General features: G+C 37.3%; 1 long non-coding RNA gene across 1 annotated transcript; it reads left to right on the top strand.

The window, feature by feature from the left end:
- Window positions 1-19405: 19405 nt before the first annotated feature.
- Window positions 19406-20999, top strand: LOC306885210. Its single transcript, XR_013785516.1, has 3 exons — window positions 19406-19446; window positions 20027-20123; window positions 20856-20999. It is a non-coding gene; the product is annotated as an uncharacterized lncRNA (long non-coding RNA).
- The last annotated feature ends 1876 nt before the right edge of the window (window positions 21000-22875 follow it).

Below are 22875 nucleotides of genomic sequence, written 5' to 3'. Positions count from 1 at the left end.
TGGTATATGGTCAAATATAGGACTTTATATTTCATCAGGAACAAAATTTCCTTTAAAAAAAAAACTGTAATTGCATGCCTACCATGTTGAAAGTTGCCCCATTAATGTTGTCTCTTCCCATTCAATTACGGAATGCCTTGCATTAAATAATTCACGTAAGTTATATATTTTCAATTCAAAATGGCAATATTTTACAAATAGAGTCATTTCCATCACTAGCTATTACTGTCTTCGTTTAACATTTCCACTGTAAAACATGTCAAATATTAAATTTTAACTACATACTAACGGAGTGCCATTCTGAATTTCCTGAAAAACTTACATTTTCAAACTTATCCTAGACAGTTAAAGTTTTTTAAAAGTTTTTGATAAACTAAACATTATTCAGGTCCTCTGGGTCAGTGCTGGTGTTTGTCATTTGGAGAATTTAGAGGTCTTTGATCCAGTTAATACTGTAAAATACTAGAGAGAGAGATTAATATACAGTTTCATATTATAAGCAGAGATCAAAGATTAAAGATTATCAATATGCATATATGCATACCTTGTGATTTTTGATACCTCTAAGTTCTAACTTTACCATTAAAATGCTATTATAATGAAGCTACTTTAAATAATGAAAAAATTAAATAAATAACTCACTCTAGTATCTTTAATTTACAGTGTGGATCCTCCAGTAGATCAGAGAGCATCTTCACTCCTGAGTTTCCTAGTTTATTATAGCCCAGACTGATCTCAGTGCAGAAATCAGAGCAGCACAACCTTCCTCTCCAATACTACAGTTATACATCCTGAGGAGAGAAGGAGAACAACAACAAAAAATCAGCAGCTAGTGTTTTTGTTCATAAATGTGGGTTTGGGTCAGTGTGGGACATTTATTTTTCTTTAAAGTGCTGTCTAGTCGTTTGACTTCTTTAAACCAAAATCAAATTTGGTCAAGGTAAGCATTTTAAGGAGAATAATGGGATCTGGAAAAGGTAGATTTGAACTCGGGTAGCTCATATTAAAAGGCAAGGGGTGCCACCAATGATAACAATGAACTTTATGTCTTAATAGTTACTATTCAATAGCTACTGTTTATGTAGTCTGAAATATGCCACATTTGAAGATGTTTCTAGAACCTTCTAAACCTCAGAATGTTTGTAAAGTTAATACTGATTGACAATCTTTTTGCTCCCATATTTTAAATATCTGGGGCATTTTTTGTCTCGTTTGGTTGCATATTTGGCAGTTCCTAACTGTGCATTTTGATTTTAATACCACATTAAAGAGTCGTGTAGTTTGTTGTAGTTCAGATCCAGTTCTCTCAGGTGCGAGGGGTTTGATCTCAGAGCTGAAGTCAGAGCGGCACAACCTTATATACAGGTCCTTCTCAAAAAATTAGCATATTGTGATAAAGTTCATTATTTTCTGTAATGTACTGATTAACATTAGACTTTCATATATTTTAGATTCATTACAACACAACTGAAGTAGTTCAAGCCTTTTATTGTTTTAATATTGATGATTTTGGCATACAGCTCATGAAAATCCAAAATTCCTATCTCAAAAAATTAGCATATCATGAAAAGGTTCTCTAAACGAGCTATTAACCTAATTATCTGAATCAACTAATGAACTCTAAACACCTGCAAAAGATTCCTGAGGCTTTTAAAAACTCCCAGCCTGGTTCATTACTCAAAACCGCAATCATGGGTAAGACTGCCGACCTGACTGCTGTCCAGAAGGCCATCATTGACACCCTCAAGCAAGAGGGTAAGACACAGAAAGAAATTTCTGAACGAATAGGCTGTTCCCAGAGTGCTGTATCAAGGCACCTCAGTGGGAAGTCTGTGGGAAGGAAAAAGTGTGGCAGAAAACGCAGCACAACGAGAAGAGGTGACCGGACCCTGAGGAAGATTGTGGAGAAGGACCGATTCCAGACCTTGGGGGACCTGCGGAAGCAGTGGACTGAGTCTGGAGTAGAAACATCCAGAGCCACCGTGTACAGGCGTGTGCAGGAAATGGGCTACAGGTGCCGCATTCCCCAGGTCAAGCCACTTTTGAACCAGAAACAGCGGCAGAAGCGCCTGACCTGGGCTACAGAGAAGCAGCACTGGACTGTTGCTCAGTGGTCCAAAGTATTTTTTTCGGATGAAAGCAAATTTTGCATGTCATTCGGAAATCAAGGTGCCAGAGTCTGGAGGAAGACTGGGGAGAGGGAAATGCCAAAATGCCTGAAGTCCAGTGTCAAGTACCCACAGTCAGTGATGCTGGTGTTGGTCCACTGTGTTTTATCAAGGGCAGGGTCAATGCAGCTAGCTATCAGGAGATTTTGGAGCACTTCATGCTTCCATCTGCTGAAAAGCTTTATGGAGATGAAGATTTCATTTTTCAGCACGACCTGGCACCTGCTCACAGTGCCAAAACCACTGGTTAATGGTTTACTGACCATGGTATTACTGTGCTCAATTGGCCTGCCAACTCTCCTGACCTGAACCCCATAGAGAATCTGTGGGATATTGTGAAGAGAAAGTTGAGAGACGCAAGACCCAACACTCTGGATGAGCTTAAGGCCGCTATCGAAGCATCCTGGGCCTCCATAACACCTCAGCAGTGCCACAGGCTGATTGCCTCCATGCCACGCCGCATTGAAGCAGTCATTTCTGCAAAAGGATTCCCGACCAAGTATTGAGTGCATAAATGAACATAATGGCCATTCTTTTATTGGTCGGATGAAATATGCTAATTTTTTGAGATAAGAATTTTGGGTTTTCATGAGCTGTATGCCAAAATCATCAATATTAAAACAATAAAAGGCTTGAACTACTTCAGTTGTGTTGTAATGAATCTAAAATATATGAAAGTCTAATGTTTATCAGTACATTACAGAAAATAATTAACTTTATCACAATATGCTAATTTTTTGAGAAGGACCTGTAATTATTATAAAGAAAAGTGTTGTTTTAAAAAATATATACTTGTATAATATACTTTACAGTTGTAAAAAGGTGAGCTGATGAATACAAGTTTGCAGAAAATAATTAGATTTCCTTGTTGCCTGAGGCTATGTATTACAGGTAATAATTTTGTCAATAATGTTCAATTTCTTGTACAGACCAATCATTTTGCTTCATAAGACCTCAATATATTGCCAGGAGACACAGGTATTAATTTTGTTCTTTTATATGCCTTTTTTTATTATCAAAAATGGGCAGCTACTGACTTGCATTTTATGAATGACCAAGGACCACAGTTTCAGCTAAAAAATCTTCTTTACCGTCATCTACATCTTGGATAGACTGAGGGTCAGTAAATTAACAGCAAATTTTCATATGTGGGTGAACTATCCCTTTAACCAATAACTAAAACACTGAGAAGTCTGTTCTCAGCCAAACCTATCTCTTTGTGTTCCCAGCTGCCATAGGTTGAGTACATCCACAACACCTTGTTGTACTCAACAACTGGAATGTTACTGTTACAGTGCTCGTTGTTATACCTCCCCTCTTCTCAGAGTAAGCAAAAGGTGCAAGTGTTCTTTCAGCACTTCACGTTGTGACCTGTAGGCCAGCTCCATGTTAAAAACCTGGCAAGAGGGTTTGTTTATACTTTAAGGACCTCCCCTGGAGCGACAAATCTTATTAAACTCTTAAAGTGGTCATGACATGAGAATGTTATTTTAGTATTATTTGAAAAAGGAATCACTTTTCTTGCGGTTAAAATGTCAAGTTAGTGGAATATTTTTGTAATTTATTCATTTTTATTTTCAGTTAACATACAGTTGACATGACAAGAGTAATTTTATTCTTGTGATTCAAATATATGCTAAAATGATAACACTCACTGTAGTCCTTCCAGTTTACAGTTTGGATCCTGCAGTAGATCAGAGAGCAGCTTCACTCCTGAGTCCCCTAGTTCATTATAATTCAGATTCAGTTCTCTCAGGTGGGAGGGGTTAGTTTTCATAGCTGAAACCAGAACAGCACAAGCTTTCTCGCCAATACTGCAGTTATACAACCTACAGAGGGAAGCAGTGGCGTAAAGTAATTTAATAACTGTATTTCATTACTATATTATTATTATTACTTTAATCAATTACTAATGAAAAATAAATGGCCATCGTGTTAAACTCATTCATCAAATGACCACCATGTGGCATAAAAAGACATTTTACACCATTGCTTAATAGAGCTGGAATTGTAACATTTTGTGAAATAAAATTTTGATATTTGTGAAAAACTGGCAATATAAATAACACAGGATTACAACATTTAATCTTGATTATTTATTTATCATAGAAATGGTTATTACAGTGACTGCAGTGCTTAAATGGAACATAACACACACTTTCTGCCAATCTCATGTTAATCTTGAGTACCAATAGAGTAGTATTGCATCCTTCATTCGTCAGAAGAGTCTTTAGTTTTATCAGATTTATAAAAGACAGATTCAGCTGTACCACTTCTCTCCGGAAACAGTCGAGCTCCTGAAGGTTAAATTATTCCCTTAACGCTGGGTTTTTTGGGAAGCTGACAATGGTTATTTTTCCCTCACAAGCAAAAACACACTTCTTTGTTGACACTGTTGATTGTGTGGTCAAAAACAAAATGCAAAATCTTTCTCTAGCAAGTGCTGTGCATCACAGCAGATGACTTCCGTAACCTGAATGAAGCATGTTGATGGGTGTGCTCTTGCTCTGTTTGATGTCTGTGTGCACTCTTCCTAAAGAAGTGCCCATAAAAGGTATTCTGCCCCTTATTTAGGGAAGTCGTGGCCTAATGGTTAGAGAGTTGGACTCGTAATCCAAAGGTTGCGGGTTCGAGTCTCGGGCCGGCAGGGATTGTAGGTGAGGGGAGTGAATGTCCAGCGCTCTCTCCACCCTCAATACCACGACTGAGGTGCCCTTGAGCAAGGCACTGAACCCCCAACTGCTCCCCGGGCGCTGCAGCATAAATGGCTGCCCACTGCTCCAGGTGTGTTCACGGTGTGTGTGTGTTCACTGCTGTGTGTGTGCACGTTGGATGGGTTAAATGCAGAGCACGAATTCCGAGTATGGGTCACCATACTTGGCAGTATGTCACTTCACTATAATGTCATACAGGGCCATACTCAGAAAAAACTTTCCGAAACAAATCCTGAAGGAGTGTATTTGGCACAGAAATACTGTCATGCGTCGAACTCGGTTTTTGAGACTTTGGTCTTGTTTAGCATGAGAATCCAACTCTTTAACAGTAGCTATGTTTCCATTACCCTGTTTTTATGTGCATTTTGAAGTATCGCATCAGAAACAAGTGATGGAATTTTTTATTTTTTTTTAATCCTTAATTTGCTGAAGGTTTTTTAACTTGAGGTGGTTTTTGACTTGTGCGGAAAAGTATTAATGCGAATAATGGAAATGGAAATGCATTTTGCGAATAAATTCCTCCATGCACATCAAAAAAATCCATGTGACTTTGCGCTATAGGACGGCATAACCTGACTAACCAATGGACCGATCTCATTGCACAGCATCTGAAATGTTATGATCATTCTTAAATGCCCGAGCAAAGTCTGTCTTCAAAGTATTTCTGTATAATTGCCTCCCAGAACTGTCTTACACTACTGCGTTCCCAAACAGCAGGTATCCACCTCCATGAGCAATGACTGCATTTATTGTGTTTTGTCTACTCATTCTGAGGCGAACGTAATTTATTATATATGAAAATTATTATATTCGGTGGCTTTTCTAACTTTGGTTTCAGTTTATTTTGATGGTCCCTTTTGAACATTCTGTTGACTATAGGTAAAGTTGCACCTACATGTCAACTAACTCTCACTAGAGTGTTAGTAGACTATTAGTAGACTGGTAGGGTTAGGGTAGAATCAGTTGACATGTAGGTGCAACGTTACTTATAGTCAACAGAATGTTCAAAAGGGACCATCAAAATAAAGTGTTACCGTTACTTTTCTTAGTGATATTTAGTCAGTGGTGTAATGTAACGAAGTAATAATACTTCGTTACAGTACTTACATATTTTTGGGGAGTATCTGTACTTTACTTGAGTTTTTATATTTCAGCCAACTTTTACTCCACTACATTTCCTAATTAAAATGTATACTTGTACTTCTTCAGGACGACCATGACTCTGTGTCAACCTTCATTGGGATTTACTTTGAAGTTTTGGAGAAAATTAAAAACAAAGTCTGTCACAATACATTATGACCATTCCTTCATATTTACACAGGTATTATTCAAATTCCTTCAGAGTTAACAAAAATGTTGGAATGAATTATTCTTCAGGACACCCAAGACTCTGTCTGTGTCAAGTTTCATGATATTTTACTGTAGAAATGTAGAGAAAATGAATGGCAAAGTCTGTCACAATGCATTATAGCACTGACCATTCCTTCATATTTACACAGGCATTATTCAAATTCCTTCAGAGTTAACAAGAAAATTGGAATGAATTCTTCTTCGGGACACCCAAGACTCTGTCCGTGTCAAGTTTCATGATATTTTACTGTAGAAATGTAGAGAAAATTAATGGCAAAATCTCACAATGCATTATAGCACTGACCATTCCTTGATATTTAGACAGGCATTATTCAAATTCCTTCAGAGGTAATATGGAAATTTCAATTAATTCTTCTTCAGGACGACCATGACTCTGTCTATGTCAACCTTCATTGGGATTTACTTTGAAGTTTTGGAGAAAATTAAAAACAAAGTCTGTCACAATACATTATGTCTCTGGTGTGCGTTTTCCGATAACATTGCCTCTTAGTTCACTACAAAGACTCTAAAGGTATATCTTAACTAAAGGTATACCATTTCTAGGCGTGTTCCCCGAGCTATACCTTCGAAGGATGCTTACAGGTATACCTTCTTACGTGCGACGTTACCATGTGCTGTCCATGAGGGTGGTGCTGAATTGGTTGATATTGATGGATCGAGAATGGATTATTCACTATGCAGGGGCTGCTTCAGTGTGTAATGTGAGAAAGCAGTGTTCTTTATAAAGGAATTGTTGATTTTAAATAAAGACACAGAACTCTTTCCTGTTAGAATGCAACAAACTTGGGTGAAACTTTTACTTTCACTTTGCAACATATGTCATGTCAGGGAACAAAACTAAGAAAGATATATGCCCAGAGCACCTCCCAGTGGCCACCACATAAAACACAATGAAAAAAACCTACATAAATCACTACTTAATAATTTAACAGCTTTTAACAAATGAAAAAATAGGCCTGCACAAGTCCTACAGAAAAACATGCTGATAAGATTGCTTTCCAACAAGAAGCACTTCAGAAATAGTTGAAATGGCATTTATCAGTAATCATGCAATCTTATAAAAATAATCCAAATTGCAAACTAAATCCAACCCTGGATCTTTTATATAATTTTTACATTTTGAATCCCGCATTCTCATGCACAAACTAAACATGCATATCACTAACTGGCAGTATGCCTTCATCAACAGCTATATGGCAGAGAAAAAAAGAGAAAGAGGAGAGCCGCCAGCAGCTGAATTTCAGGGCTGAAGGGGGAGTTTGGTCAAACTATGGCAGCGATACAGGGAATGGTTGAGCTAAATCAAAGACGGCGCCATCCGCGGAGTCATTATGTGCACTAAAACTTTAGTCTCCTAGCTACCATGTAAGAAGTTGCAATTCTTTAAAAAATTCACCTGCCACAGCAGCAAATTCAGCAGCTTATACAGGTGCATCTCAAAAAATTTGATTATCATGAAAAAGGTCAATATTTTTTGTCACTCATTTCAGAAAGTGAAACCCATATATTATATAGCTTTATTACACATAGAGTGAAATATTTAAAGCCTTTATTTCTTGAAATGTTGATGATTATGGCTTACAGATAATGAAAACCCCAAATGCAAAACATTAGAATATTACAAAAGATCAATTAAAAAAAGGATATTTTAAACAGAAATGTCTGGCTTCTGAAAAGTATGTTCATTTCTATGCACTCAATACTTGGTTGGGCCTCCTTTTGCATGAATTACTGCATCAATGTGGCGTGGCATGGAGGCAATCAGTCTGTGGCACTGCTCAGGTGTAATGGAAGCCCAGGTTGCTTTGATAGCGGCCTTCAGGTCATCTGCATTGTTGGGTCTGGTGTCTCTCACCTTCCTCTTACACTTCAAGTCCCCCCCCCCCCCCTCCCTGGACCCCTTCCAGTTTGCATATAGGTCCAACCGCTCGACCGATGATGCCATCGCCACTGCCCTCCACCCAGCCCTCACACAGCTGGACAAAAAAGACTCATATGTCAGGATGCTGTTCATAGACTTCAGTTCAGCATTCAACACAATCATCCCTCAACAGCTCACTCACAAACTGGTCCAGCTGGGGCTCAACACCTCTCTGTGCAACTGGCTGTTGGACTTCCTGACCGGGAGACCTCAGGCAGTACGGGTCGGCATTAACACATCCAGCACCATCACACTGAACACTGGGGCCCCCCAAGGATGTGTGCTGAGCCCCCTCCTCTTCACTCTGCTGACCCACAACTGCACACCGTCACACAACTCCAACCTTTTCATTAAGTTTGCGGATGACATGACTGTGGTGGGTCTCATTAGCAACAGAGATGAGACAAACTACAGGAGCGAGGTGAGCTGCCTGGCCGGGTGGTGCAGTGACAACAATCTCTCTCTGAATGTGGAGAAGACGAAGGAGATTGTTGTTGACTTCAGGAGAGTACACACTCAGCATGCCCCTCTGACCATCAACAGTGCGACTGTGGAGAGAGTGAGCAGCACCAAGTTCCTGGGTGTGCACATCACAGAGGACCTCTCCTGGACTAACAACACTGTAGCACTGGCCAAGAAAGCACAGCAGCGTCTCTACTTCCTCCGCAAACTTAGAAGAGCCAGAGCCCCGGCCCCCATCATGTGCACCTTCTACAGAGGCACCATCGAGAGCATCCTGACTAGCTGCATCACTGTGTGGTATGGCGCTTGCAACGCATCCTGCCGCAAGTCACTTCAACGCATAGTGAGAGCAGTTGAGAAGATCGTTGGTGTCTCTCTCCCCTCCCTCCAGGACATTTACAGCACCCGTCTCACCCGCAAAGCCCTCCGCATTGCAGGTGATCCCACCCACCCGACACACAGCTTCTTCAGTCTGCTGCCATCAGGGAGGAGACTGCGGAGTCTCCAGGCGAGGACCAGCAGACTGAAGGACAGCTTCATACATCAGGCTGTCAGGAAGCTGAACTCCCTCCCGTCCTTGCACCCCCTCCCCTCTTTTACCCCATGCAACACTAAACACTGACATCCAGCATTGACTGCTCTTCGGATAGTCTGATAAAAAGACTGTTCTCCTGTCACTTTAACAGACTGATAAGCTCTTCTTGCACTACACATATATCTGCACAGTTTTGTCTTATTTAACTGGTTTGCACTCTATCTATTCTGCCTTGTGCCTTATGCCACTTTATTTATCTCTTTTTTTATTTTTCTACAAATGTCCTCAGACTGATAAGCTCCTTTTGCACTATATATATATATATATATATACACACTCTATACATATACACATATATCTGCACAGTTTTGTTTTATTTAACTGGTTTGCACTCTATCTGCCTTGTGCCACTTTATTTATCTCTTTTTTTTCACAATGTCCTCAGACTGATAAGCTCCTCTTGCACTACATATATACACACTCTATACATATACACATATATCTGCACAGTTTTGTTTTATTTAACTGGTTTGCACTCTATCTGCCTTGTGCCACTTTATTTATCTCTTTTTTTTTTCACAATGTCCTCAGACTGATAAGCTCCTCTTGCACTATATATATACACACTCTATACATATACACATATATCTGCACAGTTTTGTTTTATTTAACTGGTTTGCACTGCCATGTGCCTTATGCCACTTGATCTCTTTCTTTATTTTTTTACAATGTCCTCATTTGTATATTTGTATAGTTGTATGTACATATGTTTAAACTGTATTTATCTGTATTTGAACGTCTACTGTCAGTGTTTAATGTTAACTGTATGCACCAAGGGTCTGAGAGTAATGCAATTTCAATTATCTGTATGTATGTGCCGTACATGTGGAAGAATTGACAATAAAGCAGACTTGACTTGACTTGACAATACCCCGTAGATATGGGGTTCAGGTCATGCGAGTTTGCTGGCCAGTCAAGCACAGTAACACCATGGTCATTGAACCAGCTTTTGGTACCTTTGGCAGTGTGGGCAGGTGCCAAGTCCTGCTGGAAAAGGAAATCAGCATCTCCATGAAGCTTGTCAGCAGAAGGAAGCATGAACAAGTGCTCTAAAATTTCCTGGTAGATGGCTGCGTTGACTGTGGACTTCAGAAAACACAGTGGGCCAACACCAGCAGATGACATGGCAGCCCAAATCATCACTGACTGTGGAAACTTCACACTGAACTTCAAGCAACATGGATTATGTGCCTCTCCACTCTTCCTCCAGACTCTGGGACCTTGATTTCCAAATGAAATGCAAAATGTACTTTTATCTGAAAAGAGGACTTTGGACAACTGAGCAACAGTCCAGTTCTTTTTCTCCACAGCCCAGGTAAGACGCTTCTGATGTTGTCTCTGGTTCAGAAATGGCTTGGTAGCCCTTTTCCTGAAGACGTCTGAGTGTGGTGACTCTTGATGCACTGACTGTTGCTTGTGCACCTTTTCCTACCCAAATTCTTCCTTCCAGTCAACTTTGCATTTAATATGCTTTGATACAGCACTCTGTATACAGCCACACCTTTCAGTAATGACCCTTTGTGACTTACCCTCTTTGTGGAGGGCGTCAATGTTCGTCTTCTATGGCGTTATTTTACTGCCAAATGTCGAGAGCACATTTTTGTAGCGTGAAAGTAGATTAATATAATGCGCAAGCCCGAATCTCCCCGTTCACATGCGGATTTCCTTTGCTCTCGCACAAAACCGGACGCATTTGATTAACATTTCTAAACATTACTAAACTGGAAAAAAATTAAAGATCCTTCTTTGATTGTCAAAATATTTCACAGAAAAGAACAAAATACAAACATAAAAGATATAAAGTATAACAAAGTTGCCTACAATAACCAGTGTGTTAAAACAATAATGCAACAAAAAAAACAAAACAAGGAAAGGCCCTAATGAAGAAATCTGTTTCAAGATATTTTTTAAAAGTGCATAATGATAACTTTTGACAACGTTTAATTCAGGTGCAAAAATAATTAATCTTCATATATATATACTAGGGCCGGGACTCGATTAAAAAAATTAATCTAATTAATTAGAGGCTTTGTAATTAATTAATCGAAATTAATCGCATTTTAATCGCATATAAATATTTGACCTGAGAACAGTGAGAAGTAAGTTTTTTTTTATATGGATTTTTAAATTTCCCATCCACAGGGCCAACCAAAGCGGTCTCATCAGCTTCTTTGTCCATGTTCACTGTGGTTTGTTTTTGTCTGTTTCTCAATATGCGTTCTTCAGCGATCTTGCGTCCTTGTGTTCTCGTTAACCGTCGAAGTTCAGTTCCAATTCTCAAGAACGCAAGTACAGAGGATGCATGAAAGTGCCCGGATATGTTCTTGAAACTGAGGATGCATCGAGTGCAGACTTGAGAGAATCGAGCCGTTAGAAATCCCAGAAAACGCTGTGGGCGGCCGGTGTACGGAAGCCTGTAAGCTTTAAAGTCGCTCTCACAAATACTTAACGGCTCTTCAAGTTGAAAGTAAATATTAATCGTTTTGTTTTGGTTAATTTTAATAAAGTTATAAGACCCGGAGAAAGTCTGCATTTTTATTGGCATATTAAAATGAATCTTAACAGTAAAACATATAACGCTGTAAAATAAAACACAATACAATTATATGAAAGTAATATCTATAATAGTATGAAATGTTTTAATAAGTTATGACATTTTGTAATATTTATTGTTAATTGGCCGTTTCTTATGCTGAGACTATGCGGTCAGTTAAGCAGGAATGCAGTACATCTCAGTTCTCATAAGTGTGCGTTCTGTGTTCTCGCGTCCTTCCGAGTTCGTTCTTCCAAGGAAGCTTGCCAAGACTAGGGCTGGGTATCGTTCAAAAAATTTCGATATCGATACCGATACCTTGAGTTCGATACCGGTTCCTGAACGGTACTTTTTTCGATACCAGTTTTATAAAATCCGTTTTAATAAGATTACATTATCTGAAAAAACTATTTTTTTTAGCTTGTTGATATTTATACAGACTCAAAGTCTCATCTCCTGAGCCACTGCACAAAGGAACTAAATATATCCAACACAATAAATAAATAAATAATTTTAATAAAGTTCAAATTGTTTTCAGTTTACACATCTGTTAGGCTATGTTTACATTAGTGCATGTTCATTTTAAAACACATAGCTCAAGACAGAATCATCATTTCTAGGTTGTTAAAGACTTCAAGAAATGTAAAATCTTCATCCACTTTCATAAGTGGGTGTTTTAATTTCTTTCACCATATGTTTTATTGTTATTAAATTCTGGTGTAGTATGTCTAATTATTTGAATGCATAAAAACAACTTAGTTTATTTAAATTTATTCTTAAAATAGCCTAATGAAATGTTTTATTTTTCCTCAGAAATTCTGTGTTCTGTATCTGGTTTTCAAATGAAGACATAAAACATTAATTTAATTTATATTTAAAATATTGAAAATCAAAGTTTATTTATTTTGGCAAACAAAGGGAGGTTACTATTAAAATTAAAACATGGAATAACTGTTGTGTGATCATTACTAAAAAAAAAAAAAAGTTTTAATAATTTTAATAGTAGCCTAGTAGTAGCAGTATGTACTGTCTGCTGAACAATATTAATACCGTTAATATTAAAACCGAACTTTTATTTTGACGGGTTGCCTGGAATACCTTTACAGTTCTGTGTGTATATGAGATGAGTTAGTTTTACTCGAATCAAACGGTAAAATGCTCATGAAGTGACTTTCAGAGCAGGTCTGGAGATGTTGTTCATGTCCTCATTTAGAGAGGCGGCAGACGCTGAAATGACCGCGAACGTCACTCGAGCTTCAGTCTGTGTATAATAAACAAACCGCGCGATTTAAAGAGCAGACTGCTCCGGGCGTGCGCTTTCGAAACGCTCTCGCGGAGGTCAAACACTGATCAATCTGCACGTCGCCGTTTCTAGTCAAACACAGCTAGTGATGCAGGCTTATTGGCTCACTGATGTGATGAGATTAACCCCTTAGGTATCGAAATTTGGTACCGAACGACAAGACGTTTTTCGATACTCGGTGGTATCGAGGCAATTCGGTCGGTGCCTAAAAAGTATCGAACTCGATACCCAGCCCTAGCCAAGACCGGTCTCCACGAACGCAAGTCCGTTCTGACGCTAGTTGGTGCTCCAGTATAATCGGTCCGCCGAAACTCATCCAGTGAGAAACGTTCCGCGGTGCAAAAATAAGTGCGATTAAAATGCGTTAAAAAAAATTAACGCGTTATTTTTGTGTAATTAATTAATCTAAATTAACGCGTTAAAGTCCCGGCCCTAATATATACATATATATATATACAGTGTTGTGCAAGTTACTTCCAAACTGTAATACATTACAGATTACTTGTTACTGTTATTTAAAAGTAATTCCTTACCTTACAATATTACTGTCAGAATTGTAATGCGTTACATGACTCCTGTATTACTTTTGAGTTACTTTCACCAAAATATCTACAGAAGTAGAACTTAACATACTAAAATTATAAAATGTCCTAGAGCCCTGCCCTAATGGCAAAGTGTTTATATTTCATTCCGGCTTTTTATTAAGTTCATTTAGAAAAACGTTTGGAGCATTTTTTGTTCATTAAATAAGTTTTTTCTTAAAGTAACGACCAAGCAGCCAGTGGCAGACTGGCAGGCTGATCATAGCTTATGTTTGATCAATTTAGCCTTCTCAAATCATCATGACTTGCATAAAATAAAATCTATAGATATACTAAAACTGTTCAAGCATACAACAATGTTTAAACGTTAAACCTAGATAAATGTGCGTTGCATCAGTAGTTTGTGCGGAGAGTGGAAGCTAAAGCGCAGGACATGGAGGCACCAGCGCAATCAATTGCAATTTTGGTTTTCAATGGAAACAACTTACGCCATAATTTTTTATCGTTAACGTAACAGTAATACATCATTCGTAACTGTAAAGGGTCTACTTTTATTTGTGTGCACTCACAAAGTCAACAAAATGTCCTTTTATCTTGAACAGGAGCGCTCCACAAAAATGAACCGAAAGACAGCGAATACATGCCACGCAGACATGATAAATATATCTATAGAAAGCTTTAAATTACTAGCTACTTAAGGAAATAAATAAAAACGAAAACAAAAACTATTTAATATAATCATTATCCGTGAAGATGCACTTCTCTCTAAAGGCGTGTCTAACGAGGAGATGGTGAATCCTCACTATTTCCCCCGGACACTTTCATGGTAATTACTTTTGCTGGGGCTTTTGCTTTATTGCGTGTATTTGAAGCAGAACTCTTCAGCTGTGCTGACGGCTCGCTGCTGCTGCGGGACACTAAACACCGTCGAGTCGCTCTTACGGACTCATGTTGTTTCCACCAGCAGGCAATTTTTTCTCATCAATAATTGATGGATGTCTAAAATATAAAGATAAGGAGAAGCCTAAAACAGGCCCGAGGACCAGCCCGCGTCTGAACTATGACGTGAATATTGCCCCGAAGCCCAGCCCTAGGGACATAAAAAAGTCGGAGCCCGACTTTAAATTAAATAAAAAATATAATAAAACAATTGGGGCTAAAGGTGTGTTGTAACACAAGCGTTACTGAACATTTACCGAGTAAAATATTACTGAAAATTGATTAGTTACAGCAAAAAGTAATCCGTTACTGTAATGCATTACTTATGTAACGCATTACTCACAACACTGGTGGTGGCCACTGGGAGGTGCTCTGGGCATATATCTTTCTTAGTTTTGTTCCCTGACATGACACATGTTGCAAAGTGAAAGTAAAAGTTTCACCCAAGTTTGTTGCATTCTAACAGGAAAGAGTTCTGTGTCTTTATTTAAAATCAACAATTCCTTTATAAAGAACACTGCTTTCTCACATTACACACTGAAGCAGCCCCTGCATAGTGAATAATCCATTCTCGATCCATCGATATCAACCAATTCAGCACCACCCTCATGGACAGCACGTGGTAACGTCGCACGTAAGAAGGTATACCTGTAAGCATCCTTCGAAGGTATAGCTCGGGGAACACGCCTAGAAATGGTATACCTTTAGTTAAGATATACCTTTAGAGTCTTTGTAGTGAACTAAGAGGCAATGTTATCAGAAAACGCAAACCAGAGACATAATGTATTGTGACAGACTTTGTTTTTAATTTTCTCCAAAACTTCAAAGTAAATCCCAATGAAGGTTGACATAGACAGAGTCATGGTCGTCCTGAAGAAGAATTAATTGAAATTTCCATATTACCTCTGAAGGAATTTGAATAATGCCCGTCTAAATATCAAGGAATGGTCAGTGCTATAATGCATTGTGACAGACTTTGCCATTCATTTTCTCTACATTTCTACAGTAAAATATCATGAAACTTGACACGGACAGAGTCTTGGGTGTCCTGAAGAATAATTCATTCCAACATTTTTGTTAACTCTGAAGGAATTTGAATAATACCTGTGTAAATATGAAGGAATGGTCAGTGCTATAATGCATTGTGAGATTTTGCCTTTCATTTTCTCTAAATTTCTACAGTAAAATCTCATGAAACTTGACACGGACAGAGTCTTGGGTGTCCTGAAGAATAATTAATTCCAACTTTTTTGTTAACTCTGAAGGTATTTGAATAATGCCTGTGTAAATATCAAGGAATGGTCAGTGCTATAATGCATTGTGACAGAATTTGCCATTCATTTTCTCCCAAATTCGACAGTAAAACCCAGAGAAAGTTGACACAGATAGAGACTTGGTCGTTCTGAAAAATAATTTATTGACATTTTCGTATTAACTCTGAAAGGAATTTGAATAATGCATGTAGAAAATAGTAGGAAATAAGCAGTGATATAATGTATTTTAGCAGACTTTATTTTTTATGGAAAACTACACAGTATAATATATTCGAACATAATATAACTGTATCTTGTATCTTTTGTGTTTTGGGACACATTTAATTTATAACCGCTGAAATATAAGTCTTCGTCAGCTTTTTGGCCGCTCCGTGTCTCCGTACCGTAATACCACAAACAGACGTGCAACGAGATCCAATTCTTCTTCATAATGCATTTTGTCATAATACTTCATGTAAGGTCACAAGAAATGTTTTGTTGTATTTATTTATAAATACTTTTGATAATAGTTGAGTAAATGTATACTGGGATTGAAGTGATGCGGCCTGGTAACGTAAACGTTTTACTTTAGTATAAAGGCTGATAATGGCTGAATAAAAACAAAACAATATTAAGCATTATGTCTCATACTTTGCGGAGATGTGAAAGGTTCTGTTTCCTTAAACTAGTTTGTCATGCATTCCTTTATTTCAACACATTTGCAGGTAAATCCTAGCATTTTAAATTTGCGATTAATCATGATCACTCTCAGTCCATGACTCTGATTAAAGCAATTAAAAATTTGAATTGATTGACAGCACTAATATATATATATATATATATATATATATATATATATATATATAGTATATATGTACTCTCATAATACTTTTATTGTTTTATATAGAGCATGAAAACATCACTGCGCCGTAAGAAATTTAAATACAATGAATTGAATTGAATCATATTCAAACACTGTAGTCTGGAATTACAGTTTGGGAAAAAAACAACTATGATTTTGTAGTCATGTAGTCTAGTATGTATGATTTTATAGTAGCTGTGATGATTCTGTAGCCATAGACTCGTGTATGCTGTGAACTACAAAAGGATGTACTTTGTACCATAAAAAAGGATATTTTATATCTGAGAAACTAATTATTATTGTTTAGCACGATATTAAATCCATTTTCTTCTAAACATTCTTAGATGCGTAGCATTTATCATGTTGTTGTTTGGGAAAAACCCAACTAAATGTGTTCAAGTTTATGTCACAATAACAAGTTAATTAATGCAAAAAAGAAACATTACTTACTCATATCAGATCGATCTTCTCTTCTGGATGAACTCTTGCTCTTATTTTGAGGGAAATCCAGCCTTTACTCAGTGCGTTTTGGGTGATCTTAGTAGCCGCGATGGGCGACCTCCTGATTCTTTATGTTGGGCGTCTCCACGCGCATGCGGCTCACGTGGTTATATGAGCGCGCATACCGCACGTCTACATTTAAAATAGCGAACTTGAGCGCGCAAAAGACACGATATGTGAATGGCCCCTTAGTAAGGATTCTTCAAAGTTAAGACGTCTTACAAAGTAGCTTTTCAACATGAGCCGGGATTGCAGCCAGGACGCAGCTGTCCAACTGAGAAGTTAACTCTCTTCTTCAACAACTCTGGACATGCCAAGACTTGTTAATGGTAAAACCGATACTTTCAAACAACATCTAATTTCACCTTTTTTTTTTTTTCTCCTTTTTTTTTTTTCTGTTTTGATTTTTGTTCTTAGCATAACTGGAGCACAAATTTGTGATAGCCTACAGTTTTTTTTTCTCTTAATGATTTTGTAGCAGTAACTCTCCTACCTAAACCTCAGCTGTTTTCTGCAGCACGTTTTCCACTCCTATGTGCAGAAAGAAAAGTATTCCTTGACTTTGTTGCGGCTTTCGTTCTCAGAGCTTTCTGTCCCTGATTCACGGTTCACTCCCACAGAAACGCCTGCTCAGACATTACATCAACTTTGGAACAAAATGTGTCCCATTGTCATATTCTCATATTTGAGGAAGAAATAAATTATTTTCCCCTTTCACTTCCTTCCATATTGTAAATAAATATCAAAACTCAGTGTTTTGCATAAATATATATATACATATATATAGATATATATATATATATAGGCCTATACAATAAATAAAAAATAAACATAAAAGGGGGCAAGAGTTTTTCCTGTAAACCAAAGGACAAAAGATTTAATTGCATTTTTCTTTTTCATCAATTTGAGAGTTTTTGTAGACAATCTCATTATAAATTGCACAACACATTGGTTTCACTTTCAAGTAGCCTACTTAGATTTGTGTAGCCTATACAATTTCCCCAGCAGATGTATGCTGTTAACAACGAAGTCATGTTTGTTATTGTTCGGGGATGCCTAGACCACAATCAGCGTGATCTTGCCTTATTATTTCCTTATCACTTCTCGCGTGCGTTTGCTTGTGAAATGTAGTTTGTGGACCAGACAGTGTTGTCGGTGATTCTTCCTATTGTAAAGTAGTTCAGTGTGTAACCACCTCCCCAGACAGCAAGCAGTGTCGGCCCAGATCCGGCCCGCATGGATATCACACGGGCCACATGTGGGCCAACACTATATTGCTGTCTGGTCTCGCCAATCATGCAATGTGAACACAACTGAATGCTACCCCAGATAGACAACAATGATCCGATGATTTTGAAAAGCATGCAGTGTGAGCTCGGCATTAAAAAAAGTACAAATGCTGTCACTGTTTCGGTACCTTGTTGAGCCTACTATTATGTACTTTTTAACCTACTATATGTACCTTTAACTTACTAATATGGACACTTTGGGTACAAAGTGACAGCTTTTGTGCCTTCTTTTCTGAGTTTGTGTAACGCTTAATACAATACAGATTGTGCCAGGAGTAGTGACAAATTCTGCTCTAAACAGCCAATAGTGTCCCTCTACAGTCAGTTCAGTGTTTATTAAGTTTAATTCAACAATAATAAAGTTAATGAAATGTTGTCCATATGTGTGTGCATGACAAACGTGCATTGCACACTGAACAAGACTACTAAAGACTACTAAAACACCATTTTTACTGGAGTTAAAATTGTTTTGAAAAAAGCATCTGCTATTGCAATGGATTTGTAGGCGAATGTTTTAAAGGGCCCATCGTTTCAGAAATTATAGGCAATTAAAGATAGATTGATAAAAAATTTAAATTCAAGTTTGGTTTACTGTCCCATAAGACGTCAGCATGATTTCCATATTATACTGGCCTCTAGTGTAAGGATTGCAGATTTACTTTGGAAAATATACTTGGAAAAGCACTCAGGAAAACACAAGTACAGTTAATTTCATATCTGAAAGAGACAGGTCTACTAGAACGAATATGAAGATGATAGAATAGGATTTATTTATTTATTATTTTGGTTTGTTTGTTTTTTTTTCTTTCTCCTGTTATCTTTCTCAGGCCAGCAGGTGGCGGTAAAGCACCTATTATCTGGTTTGCCATCCGCCAAAAACGCTTAAGAAGAAGAAGAAGAAGAAGAGCCCATAAACTGACGTGATTTCCGGATCTTTCTTTCTCTTCGGGACCGCAGTGGAAGCGGTCGCTTTTTCGTCGTCTCTCTTTTAAGGTAAAATTTTTAATATAATTTACGTTATGTATATATCACAATGGTTTAATTGTTCATCTTAATGTGGTACGTTGCAAGGAAAGATTTTAGGTTGCTATGTAGTAGTAAGTAAATTATTCTTGCCTAGTAACTTGGGGGAAAAAATGAGATCTGTTTAGATTTGTGTTATTATATTATTTTGTTTTCTCTTAGCTGGTTACTTTACGTTTTGTCAAAAAAGCACGTGGTCATAAGAGCCCACGTGTGATACAAGATTAGATGCCCGTTCTTTTTGTACATTAATCAACGTTTTAAAGATTATGTTCATGTTTGACCGTAATATTGATGTTCGTAAATAAATGAATCTGAAACATGTAAGTTAGTGCGTTGCAGGCCCGTTCAGCGAGGTTGAGTCTGAAGTGGCTCTGTTCTTTCCTGTTGAGTCTGCTAGATGGACATGGGGTGGTTTGAGACCGTGCTGTCTACTCTACAGCATGGTTATAGAAACCCCAGACAGGCCATACTTCAAACTTGTGCTTGAGGGTCTAAAACTGCAGTGTAATCCTTTGTTAAATGTACTGAAATTATATTTCTCTTGCAGCTAAATGGAATTTCCTTGAAGCCTTCAGCGAATATTCATCTGGCCAACTTTGTTTGAAGCCATCTTTGCAATGAGTTTCTTGCATCCGCTTCAAGAAGTAAGTTTGGTTAACGTTTAATTCATACTTTCCAAAGCAACAGTGTGTGTATATGTATGTGACCTTGCACCACAAAACCAGTCATAAGTTTCAATTTTTTGAAATTGAGATTGATACATTTATCTGAAAGATGAATAAATAAGCTTTCCATTGATGTATGGTTTGTTAGGATAGGGCAATATTTGGCCAAAATACAACTATTTGAAAATCTGGAATCTGAGAAAATCGCCTTTAAAGTTGTCCAAATGAAGTTCTTAGCAATGCATATTACTAATCAAAAAATAAGTTCTGATATATTTACAGTAGGTAGTACATACTTGCAAAATATCTTCTTGGAACATGATCTTTACTTAATGTCCTAAAGTTTTTGGCATAAAATAAAAATCAAATTTGACCCGTACAATCGTTTTTGGTTATTGCTACAAATATAACCCAGTGACTTAAGACTGGTTTTGTGGTCATATGTCTTATATATTACTCACATTTTTAGTTAAGCTTTCTGTAAAACAGAAGTCATTATTGCAGGCTATCCAGCAAGGCCGAGTCACTGTGACTCTTGCCTTTCCTGTAGTGTCTGCTAGAGAAATTGAGGTGGTTTGAGGCCTGCTGTGGTGCCCTTCCCAGCATGGTTATATAATCTTCAAACATTTCAACTAGTGGCCTATAATCTTATCGGTGGAAATTATATATCTTCATCTAAACTTAAATCTTTTTTTCTTCTGTCCTTTACAGGGATAAACGCCTACTTTGCTGTGTTGGATCACCAAGTGTTGGTTTTGTCTAAGGCAAGATATTAGGACAGTATTGAATATTACGTACTGTGAGATTGACATTTAAATGTTTTTGGTGCATTTGTTGTTGGTTCAATAAAGAGAGAAGCTATTGTCATTCATTTTTCACATTGTTTCTTACAAGCATGTGGCAGAGAAGAATTGTGAAATATAGTGCTGTGTATAACTAGCTGGCTGTGCATTATCCTGCTTATTACATGGTTCTTTGACTCATAAGTAATTTGACATTAATTTGAGTTCAGTTTAACTTGCTTGTAATAAACTCGGACCTTCTGCTAAAGCAGTATTTAGAAAGTGTACAAGAAAACTGACCTCGCAGCAAGATGAACACAACAATGATGTCCAGGGTATCCGTGTATAACTGAAGATGCATCTGGTAAACATGGGTTGAATATAGCAGTGCTGGTCTAATGTCTCTCACTCTGGTCTCTGTTAATATAATCAAGCCCTATTTTGCCTCCCAGTATGAGTTCACCGTATTCATGAAACAGTCAAAAAGTACCAGGCAGCTTACTACTACTGGTGTCATTAAGTGTTCATATGAAGTGCAGAGTTAATTTACTATGCTGTGCACGTGGGCAATGACAGAAGCGATGCAATGTTGTGAATGTAGTATGTTTGGATTGCATTCATACTCAACATTCAGGCTACACAGAACATTTAAACAAAACCGAGAAGGGCTAGATGAGGTATTCATCGACACCCCCAGACAGTGTTGGGTATAATACTTTACTGTAATTAAATTTTTCCTTAAAAGATAATTCCTCAAGAAAACACTACTTTTACAAGAATATACATTTCAAATTCATATGAATTTTGATCCAAATCTTCTGTAGAGACAAAATTACTTTTTATTAAAAGAATAGATTTAGCCTCTTATATATTTAGCATACTAACACTATTTACATTTGTAAAATTTTACATATTTTCATTTATACGTAACGTGTGTGTGTGTGGCATGCTATTGGTGAAAATTCTGAAATTCGATTTTCATATTTCGTGATTTTTATATATGCAGGTGGGTTTATTTGGGCTATGAAAAGTGCTGGTGTTTGTCCAGTAGCAGCTCTTGTTCTTTGGTTGTTACAGGGATGGCTCAAGGCAGTACAAAAAAACGGGAGAAAGATCAGCTATTAATTTACACGTTATGATCAATATTAGAGATCGTCAAAAACAGCTTTATAGTGGCATCATTTTATATTCATCATCCATTTAAAATGAGTTACTTTTGATTTCTTTGATAATGACAATTAAACAATTTCACACAATTTTGAGGCTTTCAATCACAGCTGTTCTGGGCCCGTATAAAACATTTTATCTCACCACTAAGGGTTCTCTTGAATAGCAGTAGGGTAGAGTCGGGGAAAATGCCCTCTACTGCCGGATTTCACAGTAAATTATCCAATTTAAAGCAGTAAGAAAACAAGTGTTTTAAAGCTTAATGTTTTGTAGAAAATCAAAGTTATATATGATATATGAGAACAGCAGGGCCTGTAGATGGGGAGTACGTGTTATTTAAGAAAACAATAATTATATTTTCAGAATGAAATAATTCTGTTCTCAAACATAGTCAGTGGGATAAAATATCCCCTGACAAGTGGGGTAATTACTGTAGTTATTCTGTTCTGAACATCAAATCTTTTGTTTTTCCATCAAATGTATTCTAACTGGTTGGTCGAATAAAAATATATGAACTTTATATTTAAAAATGACCTCAAGATAGCATCAGCTAACATTTTTTTTCAAATAGGCTATTATAATTTTGTAGTTCATAATTATTGATTACATTCTTTTTAATTCTAAGCTAAAACTGCCTGTACGATTATTTTTGCTGTAATTGTATAAAGCAAATTTCTTTGTAAGACCGCCCACTTGCTACACATTTAATTTTAGTTAATTTCTCATTTATTTATGAGATATTATTCTAAGATTTATTCCTAGAAATATCGTAGAGTGCGATA

Source organism: Barbus barbus (genome assembly GCF_936440315.1).
Source record: "Barbus barbus genome assembly, chromosome: 19".
NCBI classification, from domain to species: domain Eukaryota; kingdom Metazoa; phylum Chordata; class Actinopteri; order Cypriniformes; family Cyprinidae; genus Barbus; species Barbus barbus.
This window is presented reverse-complemented; position numbering and strand designations above follow the sequence as displayed.